Genomic DNA, 18,362 nt, shown 5'->3' with positions numbered 1-18,362 from the left:
GATTCCATGCATTCTCTTGACCTTGTGCATCCCCCTGTTCCGGAGCGGTCCTCTGACCCGATGCAGGGCCCATTGTTAGGAACTGTGGCCCCACAAACACACTATCATCCCACAGTCTCTCTGCGATGACCCGAGGGCACAGGGATGGATGGTGCACCCGGCCCGCCCCTTGAGCTTGTATCCTTCTTTCCCTCCCTCACCGCTCCCCACTTCCCGCCACCGCAAAGACGCCCAGCAAAAACCTCCTACTCGTGTCCATTCAGTAAGCTGGGTCCCTCGGAACCCAAGGTATTCCAGCGTCCACCGCCCACGGCCCCTGCTGACCTCCCGCACCCCCGCCGGTCTCCTCCCCTCCTCTACCCTCCCATGAAGGCTCCGCCCATCCAGGACTCGGCGCTCGACTGCCAGGCGGATCTACGCGCTCGGCGCTCGCGGCGGGCGGAAGTGAGGCGCCGGCAGCTGGCGGCCGCGGAGTCTTCGGCGAGACCTACCGGGCCCTGTCTGTGCCGGCCGTGAGCTGCGGCAGGACGGCTGGAGGTATGTGTGGGAGGCTGGAGGGCCTGGCCGAAGGCCAGCGGGACAGGGACGTCAGCTGCACGGAGGTGGCCGCCGGCGGCGTCCGTCCAGGCCTCAGCTGTGAAGGGACAGCCGCGCCCACTCGCGCCATCGGTCACCTGCGGGGCCCCGCGACGCCCCGCGGTTCCCAGCCCCACCGCCCCCATCCCCGCCGTCAGCCGCCTGCTGGGCTCCGCGCCCACACCCGCAGCTCCCACCCCCGCAGTTTCCACCCCTGCGGTCCCCACCTGCGCCGGTGCGGGGCGTGGGCTGCAGAGGGCTGACTCCAGGCCGCGCCCGCTGGAGCTGGCCCCCGACTGCGCCGCTTCGCCCTTGCGCAGTTGCCACTCCGTGAGATTTGAGAATTTCTCCGGAAAAGTGAACGCGAGGCAGGTTTTACCTGTCTGCCTAGGCGTGCATCCCGCTCCGGCCGCTCTGAGCGCTTAAAAGGCGCCAGCCACTGTGGTCAGCGTTTGCGTGCAGGTACTTGGTCCTCGCGCGGGTATACGCTGCCGTGTGACCCCATTTGACGGAGAGGGGCGCGGCGGCTCAGAATGCTCGGGCAAAGAGCCTGAGCCATCGAGGCCTTGCGCGCCGGCTCCAGATCCGCACACCAGCAGCCTGGAAGCCTGGTGATGCGTGGCCCTGTATCCCAAAATTGTTAAGAAAACACTTCAGTAATTCCGATAAATAGTCCTTGAAAGAACTCGTCTTTGAATGGAAGTTATTTTTAATCTGCCAAAGGTCAACCTACTAATGTCTGAGAAATTTTAAGTTTGATGCCTTTATGAATCTGTGAGTAAACTTACAAGGAACACTTAAAAAATATTTTTTCTGAGTTAGCCACACTTTTAATTAAATCATTTGTGTGCACTATGCAATATTGAAAGGTTAGTTTTGAGCTTATGTGGATCTGTCTTCTAATGCATAATAATGTTTTGTTTATGAATGTTGGTATGTACTTGCCCATGCTTTGTGTAACTGACTCCTTTAAATGACAAATCAACTGAAAGCCAGAATCTTCCCAAAGATGATTTTTTTGTGCTAAAAGTTGGCGATTCCCAGAGTAGTAATATAAAGAGGGTGATGTGTGCTTAGTACTTACATGTTCACTTGTTTGCCTAAGTAGAAACTTAATAAATATTAAGCAGAGAAGCAGAGGTCCCCCAGTGTGACTTGGAACAACTCTTGGAAGTTTTAGAAAGTGGATCTTTTTTTCTTGTCAAGTATTTAATTTCCTGTACTGAATGCCATTTTGAACTACAGTTGACCCTTGAACAACACTGCAGTTAGGGGTGCCCACGCAGTCAAAACTTGCCATGTAACTTTTGACTTTCCCAGGACTTAACTACTAATAGCCTACTGTTGACCAGAAGCCTTACTGATACATAAACAGTTGACTTACATGTATTGTGTATGTTATATGTATTATATACTGTATTCTTAAAGTAAGCTAGAGAGAGAAAATGTTAAGAAAATCACAAGGAAGAGAAAATGTATTTACTCTTCTTTAAATGGAAGTGGAGCATCATGAAGGTTATTATCCCCGTAGTCTTCATGAGCAGATTGTGGAGGAGCGATTGTCTCAGGAGTGGCAGAGATGGAAGAGATGGAGGAAGTGAAAGGGAAGTGGGAGATGCAGGCACACTCAGTGCAACTTTTGTTGAAAAAATCCGTGTATAAGTGGACCTGCCTCATTCACACCCATGTTGCTTAAGGGTCAACTGTATTACTTTTCTAAAAGATGGTTATTAACTTGCTAAGTTCTTGGAAGCCCGTTATGTAAGAATCATGTGGAAAATGAAGTTGGTACTGAAAAAATAGTCTTCTAGCAAAGAACTTTGTAGTGTCAAGCAGCAGCAAGATTAGGCCATACAGGAAATGCTAGTTACAGAGGTGCTCTCTCAGTTACTTTTCCACTCATTCTCCAGTTTACCCATCTTAATCTAGCCAGGGTTCCTAGTCCAGCGTCTGCCACATAGTAGGTGCTTAAATGTTTATTGAACGGATGAACTTTAGGTCACTGTTGAGAGGATCTTGAAACTGGGAAATAACGTTCATTGATCACTCTGCTAAGCAGTGTACGTACTAGGATGTTGATTGTACTCAGATCCTGGGGAATATGTTCTTGGACCCTCTGGACTGCCTGCTGAAATCACGTGGTGGTAGTGTTGACGTCTAATCATATGCTTAGAGTATGCTTTAGAGTATAGTTTAAAATTATTGATATGAATGCACAAACTTAAAAGTAATTGTAGGGAAATTATGAATCTTTTTTTTTTTTGAGACAGAGTCTCACTCTGTCGCCCAGGCTGGAGTGCAGTGGTGAGATCTCTGGTCACTGCAAGCTCTGCCTCCCAGGTTCACACCATTCTCCTGCCTCAGCCTCCCGAGTAGCTGGGACTACAGGCACCTGCCACCACGCCCAACTAATTTTTTTGTATATTTAGTAGAGACGGAGTTTCACTGTGTTAGCCAGGATGGTCGTGATCTCCTGACCTCGTGATCCGCCCGCCTTGGCCTCCCAAAGTGCTGGGATTACAGGCGTGAGCCACTGCGCCCTCCGGGAAATTATGAATCTTAAAGCAGTGGGTGACACACACATTGGCATCCTTCGATCTCAGTTTATTGATTGATTGAAAGGGGGTCTTGCTCTGCCAACCAGGCTAGAGTGCAGTGGCACAATCACAACACACTGCAGCCTTGACTGCCATGGCTCCAGAAATCCTTCTACCTCAGCCTCCCAAGTAGCTGGAACTATAGGTGCATGCCACCGGGTTCGGCTCATTTTGAAAATTATTTGTGGAGGTGAGGTCTTACTGTGTTGCCCAGGCTGGTCTTGAACTCCTGAACTCAAGTGATCCTCTGGCCTCAGCTTCCCAGTGCTGGGATTATAGGTGTGACCTACTGTGCCTGGCAGATCTCAATTTGAAAATCACAGAGTCAAAAGGTATTTTTGGCTTAGGCGTCAAAGCAACTGTACACTGGTCCTTGGTCTAATCTGGTCTGCTTCATAGTACTGGCTGAGTTGCTTAGATGCTTTGGACTGTTTCCTTTTTTGTGTATTCAGAGAATACATGCAGTTAGATTATCTCTGAAGTCCTTCCTGCCTTGAAATTTTCCAACTCAGTGAATCCTATAACCACTTAGCACTTGTCTTATAGCACTTCTGTTGTGTTAGGGGCAATATTATTCATGGTGTTTACATACACCAGTAAAAGACTAAACTCATGCTGGATCGGGATTAGTTTTAATTGTTTTTGTATCTTCCAGTCTTACTGTATGCCTGACACATATATTAAAAATCAAATAATATTAGCCTGGATTCATAAGGGATATTTTTGCCCTCTCAATTAAAGAATAGCTAAGAACTAAACTCTGTAGTATTGAGTGTAAGTCCAGCAGAAGCTCAGAGATGGGAAGGATCCTTTGGGGCTAGAGTAATTGGGAAGCTTTGATGATAAGAGCTTGATGAAGGAAGGCGTGTGAACACCTGGGCTGCATGCCAGGAGCAAAGGCCCACGGGCTGGTAAGCGAGTGCATTTTGGATTATTGGTGGAGTGCCTTGACTGACAGGCAGAAGAGTTTGGAACTGATTTGTTAGACAGTTCTATTTTTTGGTTTTTCCTGGAAAATTATATTAGGCCAGCTCAAAAGCTTCCTGAACATCCTTTACCTTAATTCCCTTGGTAGCATTTCAGATTAAAAATACATCATCCAGTTTGCTTTATTTTTGTTTTTGGGTTTATCAATTTTTCTGTGTAATATTTTCCACAGTAAATCTTGGTGCCAATAATGGAAAGAACACTGGACACAGGACTAGGGAAGACTGGATTTCAGTTTATGAGAAGGTGAGCTGCTCAGGGTGGATCCAGAGAGCTTCAAGACTAGTGCCTGGCACATCTTAAGCGCTCAGTGACAAGTGCAGCGTTGAAGGCCTTTTTTCCCTTTGCTGCTTGCTAACAGTGACACTTTGCACAAGGCTGCCCCTTTGTTTCCTTTGTAAGCATGGATGAATTTTTAAAGGCCTTTTCTCATTTTAAAGGTTTGTGATTTTGGAGGGCATATGATTTAACTTTCATTGTATTATAATTTTAGCAAAAGACAAAACGAGACAAAAGGCCATGTTTGGCTTTAGATTAATTTTAATGAAAACCCCATGTGAGTGATATGGTGTATGTCTCAGCAGGAATCAGAAGTCATGCCCGATAGCTCAAATGAAGAAAGGTGCAGAGGGGATTAGGGAATATACAAGGAGTGGTGAGGAGCAAAGGCAAGCTAACAGTAACCCGAAGGGACAGAAGGAGAAAGTGGGGCTGTCCAGAGGAGGGTCCAACTATTGCCAGAGAAGTAGTGCTGGGGGCTGGAAGAGTAACACTGAAATGCCTCAGTGTTGGAACTGGTCCACTTCTGAAATCCAAAGTGCAGGCCTCCCACTGTTCGCTTATAGTCTCTCAACTTTCTCAGTCTCACTCACCACCACTGCACCTGTCAGGAGCTTCTGTGATCTTCAGTCACTGTCATGCTGGTGTGCTCAGTTGTATCGTTGTTCTTCTGTAGCATCTGCTGGGCAGCTTCTCAGCCTTGGGCAGTGTCAACTCTCTACCTCCTGTAATGCTTGACCTGAGTTGCTGGGGCCAGCTGGGGAAAATCACAGTATCCAGATCTGTGCTCCTATAAATCCATGGTCACCAGCTCAGCTGGGCCATCAAGGAATCTTCCAGAATTTTCCTCATCAGTACCCGCTTCTGATCTCTGCAGAATGTACTTTCAGCATTTTCAGGCTTTTCAAACCTCTCATCCTTTCACATCATTTACACACACTCTTAGCTAGTGGTCTTGCCACCTACATCATAAATAAAAGAGATGTAAGTGGAGAATCCCAGGGGCTTCCTGCCCAAAACTGTTCCTCCTCCCCAGTCACAGTGGAGGAGGTTGTATTTATGCTAAGACCAATCCCCTACCTGGGCTGTGGATCCCATCTACCCCTACCTTTGTGAGGACTTCTCTCAGGTGTTCATGTCTTACTAAAGGCTTCCTTCTGTTGGCCTTTATACATGCTTAGAGACAGACAACAATAAAGCAAAACAGAAAAAAGTAGAATCCTCCCTTGATTTCACATTGCCCTTTTAAAATTCCTCTCTTTTTCCCTTTCCAGTCACATTTCTTGAAATAGTTGTTTGTAGCCAACTTCTCACCCATCCCAGTGCTGTCTGGTTTCAGCTATGATCACTCTGTGGAAGGCCAAAGTCATTCTTGAGCTGCTGGTCACAAAATCGTGTTCCTGTCATTTCCTCAGGGTAGTGCCTGGGACATAGCAAGTGTATAATAAACATTTATTTGACTGAATAAATCCAAGGATGTTTCCTTTTCACAGCACTAGTTTATCTGTTTTTCTGGGGTATAGGAGTCCAATACTGTCATCTTTTGAGGATCTGGGTGACTAGTCATTGTATCGCAAATCTTCTTGATGGACTAGGTAGAGATAGAAATAAATATTATTTGAAGATAAATTCAGTGTCTCAATGCCTGTAATCCCAGCACTTTTGAGAGGCCGAGGTGGAAGGATAGCTTGAGCCTGGGAGTTTGAGACCAGCCTGGGCAACAGAGTGAGACCCCTTTTCTACAAAAATTACAAAAAAGTTAGCCGAGTGTGGTGGTACAGGTCTGTGGTCCCAGTTACTCAGCAGGCTAAAGTGGGAGGATCACTTGAGCCTGGATCACCTGAGGCTGCAGTGAGCCGTGATTGGACCACTGCACTCCAGCAGCCTGGGTGACTGAGTGAGACCTTGTCTCAAAAAAAAAAAAAAAAAAAGAATAGTATTTGATAATGATTTCTTCAGTCTTGTTCAGGTGATCTGTCTTTCTGGGAAAACAGAACCCTGACATGTTTTTTTCTGAAAAACTATACTTCCTAAAATACTAAGAATTACTGTTTTTATCTATCCATATAGATCTAATAGAGTAGTAGGACATTGAGTACTACCGGCAATAGATTTGTGAATAAATAATGCTATGCTCTTGTGTGAAACTCTTGTTTTCCTATTAAGTAGTGTATCTTCTTTGAAGTTTTTGTCTTCATTTATTTGTTGGGGGTGGGTGGAGGGGGATGAGTTTGCACTGGCCTGGTTCATTTTTGACATGTCATCAATGTCCAGTGGCATCGGTTGGAAGTCCAGTCACCTTTAGACCTGCAGCCTTTCCCTGTGCAACATGGTGACAGTCCTTGTCCTCTAGGAAGAGACGTGGCATGCTAAGGCAGAGGGTTTTATGGTTCCTGGGGAGTAAAGGAGACCTCTAAGTAACTCTTCCAATTAAGATAGAATCCAGTGCTTGTTTTATGAGAACAGCTGAGTAATCCAGTATTTATGTAACAGATCTCTTATGTGGGGGCTTGAGAACTAAGTTATCAGGCGTTCCCTATATACTTGTCTGGCTTCCAGTATTGCTTCCTAGTCATCTCATGCACATTCTCATCCCCTTAATCCCTTACCTCCAAACATTGTAGCGGGAGGGAAGGTCTTTATTCCCATGCCCAAAATAAATAAATAAAAATCAAGTGTCATTTATCAGTTATATGGTTTAAGTTATTGGATTATTTTCCCAAAAGAATTAAAATATAAACAAATATGCTTTCATTTGAAACCACAGATAGTAGTTCATTTATTTTTTGTTTGTAGACGTAGAGAAGGAAAAGAAGTATAAAAAGAGGTCCAGGAGGCCGGGTGTGGTGGCTCACACCTGTAATCCCAGCACTTTGGGAGGCCAGGGAGGGCGAATCACGAGGTCAGGAGTTTGAGACTATCTTGGCCAACACGATAAAACCCCGTCTCTACTAAAAATACAAAAAAATTAGCTGGGCATGGTGGCACATGCCTGTAATCCCAGCTACTTGGGAGGCTGAGGCAGGAGAATCGCTTGAACCAAGGAGTCGGAGGTTGCAGTGAGCCTCACTGCACTTCAGCCTGGCTACAGAGTAAGACTCCGTCTCAAAAAAAAAAAAAAAAAAAAGAGGTCCAGGAAAGCGGGATACATTACTTCTTACCTGTTCAGTCCTTCCCTTCTGCAAATGGTCCTTCTGAGACCCAGCGAGTCTTCTGCCCTTATCAGACCCTGACTCTACACAATTTGGACCCCATGAGTTCTTTCAGATCTGTGCATGATTGTATTTTTGTTAACCGTGATTTGGGGATGGAGCAGGAGGAGTAAGAGGATTAATTTGGAAAACTGGATTACAGAGTTCATGACCCTGTCTCTGAGACTTGTCCCACTGTGTGCTGTTATATGGTAGAATTTGTGGCAGTGCTAATGTAACTTGGTCTTGATCTCACTCAGGAAGAGTGGAGTCTGTATTTATAGAGAACTGGGGAAGAAAATCACCATTTTCCCAAACCCTTTTCCCAATATCTCTGGGTGATCCCTTTGGGTCCAGCCCAGCCTAGCCCAGCAGGGACAAGTCTGTCTTAGGGTAGGTTGGGCCTGACTCTAGAAAGATTTGGTGAATTCTTTACTTTGATTATATTTTAGGGTGCCCTGAGAGTCTGGCTGAGTCTAATTTTACTGTTGAAACTCACTAGGCAGCTCTGCAACAGGATTCTTCTGGGGTCCTCTGGACCCAAATGGTTCTGGACAGCTGAGGCTACCGAGATTCTGCCTGATTTGTTCCCTGGTGACGCCAGCGCTGCCAGGTTGAGTCATATGTGGGGAAGGTTGGACGTTTGGGAGGGTTGTGTGTGTGTGTGTGTGTGTGTGTGTTTTCAAATGATTGTGGGGAAAATCACCTTTCTATAGTCTGTTAGGGAAATAGTGTTTTAACATCATGAGGCCTTCCATAGCCTGTTGAGTAGAGGTTATCCTAGTCTTCAGTGAGTCACAGCTTCTGTATTTTTCCGGTTCCTGGCCTTCTCTAGCTGAGAAGAGTATCTGGGAGCGTGACAGGGTGAGACCGTGATCACTCATTTTGCTCAATTTCTTGTCTGCTATTGAAATCAGCGAAACTCTTCTTTACTAAATAGTAAAAAGTACTGCTTTTATGATTCTAAAACTACTTTCACTTGTGGTTTCATTTTCTGATTTTTTTCTTTATATTATTACTGCTAATTTTTTCTATGTATTTTTAGTTTGAAGTTCTGTGAAAAATAACTAACTGTCTTTTTTTCTAGTAGTAAATCTTTTGGAAAATTAAAATAGTGCCAGTTTTAATTTGAGAAATTAAATATGGGAAAATTACAGAATTCAAATTTTCTGACTTCTATTGCAGAAAACACTTTAAATCCATCCCTGTGTGCTTCATTAAAGGAAAAGAGGCAGATGGTTTAAAATTAATATAGTACATCTATGAGGAAAATGTATTTACTTAAGTGTACAGTATACATTGTAAGAAAATGTGGCCTTTTGTCTTGATTTTAGTGAAATGCTTTTGTAATAGTAATTTTCTCTTTTGCCCTGTGATGGATAGGAGGTTAATTGATGTTAAATGGATGCTTTGTTAATCCTTCATCAGCTACTAAATTGGTATGGGGGAGAACAGGTCAAGACTACACAAGGCCACGACCAGCTTGTTTTCTCAGGGAGGGTTATGGATTCCACCCCTCCCCCTTCTCCAAACCACACATCACTCTCTCCAGCTGCACATGGGGAAGACTCGCCTGTCTCCCCTCCCCCTCTTCCTGCGGTCCTGTCTCCCCCTCCCTAACCTCATCCTTCTCCCTCTCTGGGCTGCTGCAGAGTGACAGCTTGTAGATGTTGCGTGCGAGTGAGTTCAGCTGGCGCTGTGTGGTCCGAGTGTGTGGTCTCCCGCTCGCTCTGCCGAGAGGCTGCTAACAGGGTGGATGAGAGAGAGAGCAACACTGTTTACTTTAATTTATTTCGGATGCCGGAACTGTGCCCAGAGTTTCTCCTAGGCTGGATTCCATAGCTAGCAGCTTCAATCCCTCGCAGCTGTGGTGCGTTCTGAACTCTGGGCTGCCCTCTCCTAACAGGCACTTTCCATAGCATCTGCCTGCTTAAACCCTCGCGGCTCAGAAATGTTAACGGCACTGCTGAGTGCTATGATTATTTTGCTTTCACTATGTCAAGGATTTATGGCCTTCGAGAAGTTTCTTTTGAGATAGAGCTAGAGAAGGAAAGCAGAATTTGTAAGATCAGTGACAAAGTTGATGTATTTTTGGAAATTGGAAAAGCTATCATACAAAATTTGGGTCAAATTAATCCAACTTTGCTCATGTAAAAGAACCTGGGAGTTAGTGACATCCTGTCATGTTTAACAGTTTTAATGAAATTAACCAATTTAAGCTGACGGTTGGTTTCTTGACCTTTTCTGAAAGTCTACATTGATTTTGGCATGCTTGTTTACCGTAGCTATTATATTTGTCAGCAGTGATATTGGTTTATTTCATCCTAAAGATTTGACAAGTCGAGACGAATGAAACTTTGTTTTTATGTAATAGTATAAATTTAGGAGAATATCTTTTTATCCAATCCTTTCATTATGAATAGCTTAGTAGTATTTTCTTGATTTTGTTCCTCTCTCATTCCTGAACATTCTTGTTGAGATGGTCAAGTACTTTGTTATTTGAATAAACATATGTAGACTCTTGATATCACTTGGGATTTTGCCTTGTTTAGCTTCTTTATTTTCATGTCTTCCTGGCAGTCTTGCTGGAATGGAGTTGGTGGTGTTGTTTGTCAAGGATTAGACAGTCTAGGCCACTCACATCTTCCCGCAAGGTCGATCTGTTTAGCTTGGAGTTGTTCTGCTGCTTTATTTGTTACTCTTCACCCTGGGTTTCAATACCTGAGCTCTGTTTCCATCACTGCGAGGGTAAAGCTTTCTCCTGCCCTCCTGGTACCTTTTCACTCCTGGCTGTGGTGTACCTTAGCCTCAACTGATCTGGAATCAGACTTCAGGAATTTAGTCATGTTGGGTACTTTTTAAAAAATGATATCATCTTGTATTTCTTTTTGTGTTCAGTTTTTTGGGGTTCTGTGTTTATGGTGCTAATGATGTTAAACTAATGCTCAGAGGAATTCTGAAGCACAGTTATTCACAAAGTTGTACAAACATCACCATTATCTAAGTCCAGAACAGTTTCATCACTCCCAGAGAAAACCCTAAATCCATTATCATCCTTTCCCACTTTCTGCATCCGTGGATTTACTTATTCTGAACTTTCATATAAGTGGAATCATATATGTGGCCTTTTATGTCAATTATGGCAAAATATATGCATAGTATTATTAGTCATTACTGTATGATTTTTACCTAGGAAGTGAAAATTCTTTGGAGAGAGAGAGAGAGAGGAAAAAATACTGATAAGTGATGGTTATAGTCAGGTAATCATGTGTGGAAATGAACTTGTATTTTAGAAACTCGGGGCCGGGCGCGGTGGCTCACACCTGTAATCCCAGCACTTTGGGAGGCCGAGGCGGGCGAATGATGAGGTCAGGAGATCTAGACCATCCTGGCTAACTAACATGGAGAAACCCTGTCTCTACTAAAAATACAAAAAAAGTAGCCGGGCATGGTAGCAGGCACCTGTAGTCCCAGCTATTCAGGAGGCTGAGGCAGGAGAATGGCATGAACCCGGAAGGCGGAGCTTGCAGTGAGCCGAGATCGTGCCACTGCACTCCAGCATGGGCGACAGAGCGAGACTCCATCTCAAAAAAAAAAAAAAAAAGAAAGAAACTCGGAAATATTTAATAGGAACTGTGGAATGCTCAAGGCTTGTGTTGGGTAGACGTGCCCTGCGTGTGACTGGCTGTTGGTCACCAGCACTTTCCTGCATGCAGAACTCTGTCGTGCAGGTTCCTGTTCCCAACCTTTCTGGAGTTTCACCAATGCGGGTGCTAATTGGTTGTTGAAAATTCGATGTAGAACTCTAAATGAATAAATCCTGATTGAACAGATTCCCTCCATTTCTACCTTAGCTTTTACTGGGCAGAATCCTCCAGGAGTTAACAGTGAGCAGGAAAAGGCCAGGGTTTTGCTCTCTGGTAGCTAAAGTGGGAATTATCCTCCAGGGCAGTTGATTCTTTTGCAAGGGCAGAGAAGCACAGTATCTGTAGAACCACAGTACCTTGACAGCACTTAAAAATCATATTTCCAAATACATTTCTGTTGGAAACAAGTTTTTCTGTAAGAAAAAGATTACTACCTTTATTTGGACTTTTCATTAGAACTGAAAAGTTAGAATTGTTTTATATATTCTCAGTACTATCCCATTCTCTTTTATGGCTGGATTTTTTAAATGGAAAAATTAAGCTTAAATGAGTTTTGGCCTAGTTTTTATAGGACTAAAGGATAGTTGAAAAACAAGTTTCTCTGGTAACTTTCATTATAAATGTCTTAGTAATATTTTAAAATTTATTAGGGGCAAAATTCATTTTGGTTTAAACCTTTAAAATACTTTTTTGGTGGGGGGGGAGAAAGGAGACACAGCATTAAAGATCCGCACCTACAAATCGGAATTTCTGGTTTTCATGTAATTCTGTGTGGAAGTAGTAATAGAATATCAAACTTTTCACCTCTTGGACCTTTCAGTTAAAGGTCAGATTTGAACTGGACCTCTTGTCACCCAGAGGTGACCCGTGGAAGAGGAGTTGTTCTGCTCAGATGTTTGGTTAATTTGGATTTATCTGGTTGTTCTCCTTGGCATGAATTGTATTGAAGATCAGGAGGAGCCATCACGGGTTGATTGTGACCTTTTAGGATGTAATTAGGGCACTCAGGTTTTATAGTGGTTTTGGCAGTTGCTCTTGTGACCAGATTTATTGGTTTAAAAGACAGTGCAGGGCACACAGTACAGAATCAAGGAATGGCATCTGTCCTGTGAAACAAATCTAGCTGACACCCCTCTCAGAAGCTGCATCTTATAGCTTCTTATGGCAGGAATTTCACACAGCCTTTGAGGTCTCTGCCGCTGTTGTTGAGGAGATGAAAGAAGAACGCTTCCAGAGAGCCCATGCGTCCCCAGATCCGGTCAGCCCGGCCACCGTTTCACTGAGTGTCTGGCACTGGACTAGACACTAGGAGTGAAGAAAGAATATGACGACAAGCCCAGGCAAGCCCACTGAAGATTACTGTCAGAGAGCTTGGCACAGTAATTTTTTTTCTTCCCTTTTTCTTTAATGTAAAGGATACTATTATTTGTTATAATCACTTTCTTAAGATAGTTAATTTACTGGAGAAGTGAGCACCACCCCCAGCCCAAAAAAGTGCATGTAACTCAGAGCTGCCAAGAGGAAGCCTCCTGTGGTCAGCGTTCTTAAGGAGACCCTCTGCTGCCTGGATCTCCAGCCAGCAGCTGCCCTGCAGGGCTCTGGAAGTGGGCTTTTCTGTGTGGTCTAAGGCCTACCTACATTTCTAAAACATGTATGTACATGCTTATTGCCGCAGGGAAGGCAATATAAAAATACTTAAAAGCACAATTTCCCTGGCCCCTCCACCCTTCTCCAATCTCATTCTCAGGATAATTAACCCCTGGTATGCAACCCTCTAGCCCTTTCTCTGTATTCATATAAGCATACGCCCTTGTTTGTATAAAGGTAGCTTTTGTTCTTCTTTTTTAAATAGAAACATTGATTGGATCCTGATTCTAACACATCAACTGTAAAATAACTTTTAGACCATGTGGAAAAATTGACCTGGGGCTGGGTGCAATGTCATTTGTAGAGATACAAACAATCATTTATGGATGAAACAATACAATGCTTTAAAGAGCTCCCTCAACAAACAGCATAAAAGTATGTCGAGGGGGAGAGTCAGCTAAAACAAGAGACAGAATGTTGAAGCTGGGTGATGGGAACTTGGAGGTTCCTTATGCTAGTCTCTCTTCTTTTATGTATGTTTAAGATTTCCATAATAAATACTAAAAAAAAAAAAAGTCATCTGGAGAATAGCATAGAGCAAGGGCCTGGTTTTGAATCCCACCTCTTTCACTTAATAGCTGTGATTTTTGACAAGCTGTTGAATCTCTGATAATCCTACCCTTGCTAATAAACCATTTGGCATTTTAGAATACTTCCTTCTAGGAACTTCTTCTGTACATCTGTCCGTTCACACCTATCTGGCTATTTATTTATTCGTATGTCTTTCTATTTCACTAGTTTGTTGTGAGTATTCTCTTGGTCTCGCATGTTTTTTAGAATGTTTCACTGGCTGCATAATGTCTCCTTGACTGAACCTTCACATTTTGCTGGATGTTTGGGTGGATGTTTCCATTTTTTTCCCTCTCTTGCTGTGATACGTTTTTGCAGTTATGGGGATCTTCATGCCTAATAACAATCCCCATGGTTTGAATTATTTTAGTCATTGTTCACTTTTCAAGAATACGTTTTGAGTCAAACTGTGGAAGCATATCTAAGGCTTTGACACATGTGGCCGAATTATTTTTCAGAGTGTTGGAACAGTTTGTGCTGCTGCCAGCGATACATGGGAGCTGTGTACAGATTCAGCCGACAACTATGAGCGTTCGAGATTGTCTTAACTATCTTGTGTTGTTAATAGGCCAGCAGTGGAACCTCTGTTTTAGTTGGTGTTTCTCTGAGGTTGGGTTTTGCCCATATGTTTGTTGGTTGGTTGCATCTCCTCTCTTGTGAACTATAAGCTTATACCTTCTCAATTTTTTTTTTTTTTTTTTGAAGCTCTTGGTGTTTTCTGGATTGATTTTTGTGAGCTGTTTATATAATAAAGTTATTTGTATTTTGATATTTTGAATATATTTGCAGTCTTCCTGTTTGGCTTTTAAATTTGTTGTCTTTTATTTATTAACTTATAGAAGATGTATATTTCTTTATGGCCAAGAACTTAGTGTGTTCACCGTTGTGATTTTTCTGTCAAGTCCAAATGTTGTCCTTCCACCCCAACAGCTGTAATATACACTTAATGTTCTTCTAGTTTTTTTTAACATACATATAATTACAATTATATGTATATTTGACTTTTTAAATCACCAGGAATTCTTTAACTCTATAGATGTTTGAAGTTATGTAAGCAAGAACATTATACTTTTGGACTGTAACTGAAACATTTCTGGGATTGGAGTTAATATGCTAAAAATTAAGAGGCAAGAAAATAAAGCAGTTGTTTGTTTAGAATAAAATTCAGCTTAATCTTTGGCTGTCCTGACTATGGCCCATCATCAGTGTTTGGAATTTTCCCACCATGTTACGTGGTGCAGTGCTGTGGCTTTAAAGAAGCACTTTCCCCACTTACCCTGGAGCCCGGTGTCCTGGTTCTGGGAGTTAATCACGATTGTGTACTGTTACTATATTGTGTCAGCCCTGTCTGCCTGCTGCTTTCATCTTTCTTAAGTTATGCAGCACAAATCGTAGAATGTTTCTCTATTTTCTCTAACTAAAATACTTTCTATCTGAAAACAGTTGAAGACCATTCTCTTACAAGGTTGCTCACCCAGTCTCTGGCATGGCAGCCAGCTAATGACGCACCTGGCCCACAAATTCACTTACAGTTGGTTTTTGACGCATGAATGGTAGCAATACAAGGTTACTTTTATTTTGGGCTTTAAAGTTTGCAGAGATCTTTGGTACACATGATTCCATTTAATCCTTACAGGATTCCTGTGACGTTATTATTCCTATTTTAGGATGAGAAAACTGATAGAAATTAAAGGGACCTGAATAAATCATATAGTTAGGATTTGAATTTCTGCCTTCTGACTCTTGGTTAAGTGTGTCTTTTCTCCCTCTCCATAGCTGAACAAGTTGATTTGTCTGGCAAAAGTGTGGTGTTAATGACACCAGTGTTCTTTACCCCATATTGGTCAATCCACTTTGCACTGATTAAAAACTGTTGGTCATGTCCTTCGTGCCAGTTAGCATCTCTCATTGCATGCTCATGGTCACACTGAAGAACTGGTCAGGGAGGGAGGCACTTTGGGGAAAACAGTTCTTTTGGGGGGCCCTTTTCATATGTGAATGACAATGTGAAGAGTGTGTGTGTTTGTGTGTGTGTGTGAGACTTTGCTTTAGAACGAGCTCACCTTTGGCAACAGGGTAGATAACTTCTGTGTCAGTGCTTCTTACGCTGTCCTGGAACTCTTCTAGGCAACGTACGCAAAAGTACGATGGCTCTGAGATGCATGTTGGCAGCCTGGGAGTCATTCTCTGTGCAGTGGTCGGTGGTCATCAGGTTTCTGTCTTAAAATGGACAGAACTATTGTAGAGCTTCCAAAGCAGGTATATACCACATTCCCTTTACATGTCTATGGAGTATGAACACCTAAAGAAATTCCTGCTCCCAAACCCCAGTAAGAAAGGCACTTCAGAGGAAATCATGAGGGACCCATGGATAAATGTGGGCTATGAAGAGGAACTGAAACTACATCCAGCCACTCCCTGACTCCAAGGACCCCTGGTACGCTGAGTTAATGCTGTCCTTGGGCTACATGTAAGGGAAATTCTGGACTCATTAATGGCTGCAGGACACCGCAGCTGGAGGGCCACACCATCACTGTGAAGTCCTTTCCTTAGCTGAACCCACCAACTGTTGCCATCCTTCTCCATCCTTCCAGGTAGAGCCTAGGGTCTCTGCCAGCCCAAAGCAGCGAGCCTGCTCTTCCCACATTTTCTTTTTCCTCTAATAGAAAATCAGTGGCTTGAGGAGGATCAAGAGTCAGGTTGAAAAGCCAGCAGAACAGTCAAAGTGCCTGCCAGTCCTCTACCTCGCCTTGAGATGAGACTGGCCCAGCACAGCCTCCAGCATGGCCTTGTGGCCTCCCCCGTCACCCACAGCACCAGCAGCAGTGGTGGAACCCCAGGCAGAATCAACTGTTCCTAGGGTGTGTCCTCCAAAGGAGACTCCCTTCATACTGGACAGCTTTGGTTAGGACCAGCAGAATTTGCCAGAATGTATAACCTCAGCCATTCCCTCTAGCAACATTCAGGGCTGGCAGGGGGCCACGGGAGGTTCCTCATCTTCATCCACAGACACCTCTGTTTCAGGTTGGCTGGAAAGATCTGGCATGTAGCTGGAATGTGGGGAGTTCAAGCTGTGCTCGCTGCATTTCACATGGGGCAGGAAGATCCTGAGCTCCATGGAGTCAAAGGACGTGGTGCAGGAGATCAGCCAGGTGTGGGATGCAGACAGTTGCAGGTGGTAATACTTGTCCTCGAGGAGCAAACATACCAGTTGGTGGTTCATTCATAAGCGTTTATTCAGCACCTTCATGTGCCTAGCACCAAGTAGGTGATAAAGAAATGCAGTCAGCTCTCCATATCCATGGGTTCTGCATGGACAGATTCAACCAATCACAGATGGAAAATACTCAGGAAAAAAAATGCAGCAATAAAAAATAACAAAAACAATACAGTTTGATAACTTACATTGTATTATATATTATAAGTAATCTAGAGATGATTAGTAATCTAGAGTATGCTGGTGGATGTGTGTAGGTTATATGCAAATACTATGCAATTTTATGTAGGGAACCTGAGCATCCCCAGATTTTGGTATCCACAGAATGTCCTAGGACCAATTACTTGTAGATCCCAAGAGACCACTGTATCTCTACTTTTACTGGTTGAATGGTAGAGATAAGTATAGAGGGGATACAATTAATCCAGCCTGGGGCTGAGGGAGGTTAGGTTGGTGGGCAGTGAGGGGAGGGAAGGTGTAGTTTCCCACAGAAAGTGATGACTGAATGGGTGAATGGTGGACGTTAGTTGGCTAAGAAGCAGGTGGGATGGGTGTTGAGAGACCTGACGCTGAGTATGACAGTAGAACACAGATTTCAGCAGTGAGCACAGGGCTGTGCAGGCAATGAGAACAGCACTTCTTTCACCTGGAAAGATAGGGCAGAGGAATTAAGTTCTGGAATGCTGGAGGCCACAGAGGGAGAAATCATGCGTCCCCAGAAGAGAGTGTGGGAGACAATGAGGGGACTGTAGGAGAGACATGATGGAGGCACAGCATGGCTGAGTATCTTCCTGGAAATGACTTAAAGCATTAATGCCTGAAAATTTTCCAAAATTAATAATAGACAACTATCCATAGATCCTGGGAGCTCAGAGGACATGGAGCAAGACAAATACCAAAAAATCTATGCTCGAACATATCCTATTCCAATTGCAGAAAATCAAAAACCAATAGAAACTCTTGAAAGAAGCACCTTACTACAGGGGAGGACAGATCAGAGTTATATGAGATGACTTTTAAGAAACCATGCAAGGAAGAATAGAGTGGAGTGAAATAAAGTGCTGAAAGAAAAAAACCCAGTGTATTAGGGCTTTCCAGAGAAACAGAATCAACAGGATGTGGATGGATGGACGGACGGACGGACGGACGGATGGATGGGAGGGGATTTATTAGGGGAACTGGCTTACATGACTGTGGAGGCTGAGAAGTCCCATGACAGGCCACAGAATCAGAGAAGCCAGTAGCATGGCTCAGTCTAAGTCTGAAGGCCTCAGAACCAGGGAAGCCCCTAGTGTGTGTCTCAGTCTGAGGCCAAAGGCCTCAGAACCTGGGGGGCGGGCGTCACTGGTATAAGCCTGGGAATCCAAAGCTCAGAAGACCATGGCATTCTGGTGATTCAAGAGCAGGAAGAGATGGGTGTCCCAGTTCCAAAAAAGAGAGAATTTGCCTTTTCTCTGCCTTTTTCTTTGATTAAGACCCTCAGCCGGCTTTGTAGTGCCTGCTCACAATGGGTGACAACAGAGCTTTCTCACTCGGTCCACTGATTCAAATGCCAGTTACTTCCCCAAACACCCTCACAGACACACCCAGAAATAATGCTTTACCAGCTCAGCTGTCTGGCCATCTCTTCTTCCAGTCATCACACTTACAC

The 18,362-nt window shown here is 43.9% G+C and overlaps 1 protein-coding gene across 5 annotated transcripts in view; it reads left to right on the top strand.

Moving 5' to 3' along the window:
• Nucleotides 1-387: 387 nt before the first annotated feature.
• Nucleotides 388-18,362, top strand: part of EXOC2 (exocyst complex component 2) — a 199,190-nt gene continuing 181,215 nt past the window's right edge. For 4 of the 5 annotated variants that reach the window (XM_030817227.1, XM_030817224.1, XM_030817226.1 and 1 more), the window contains exon 1: nucleotides 388-537. The gene's annotated coding sequence lies outside the window, so the exon portion shown is untranslated. Of the gene's footprint in view, nucleotides 538-1,302; nucleotides 1,351-18,362 lie in introns of those variants that run through there. The other variant, XM_030817223.1, reaches the window with a different exon arrangement.

Source organism: Nomascus leucogenys, chromosome 8 (genome assembly GCF_006542625.1).
Source record: "Nomascus leucogenys isolate Asia chromosome 8, Asia_NLE_v1, whole genome shotgun sequence".
Taxonomy (NCBI): Eukaryota; Metazoa; Chordata; class Mammalia; order Primates; family Hylobatidae; genus Nomascus; species Nomascus leucogenys.
The sequence above is the reverse complement of the archived record's forward strand: the minus strand, read 5'-3'. Positions and strand labels throughout refer to the sequence as shown.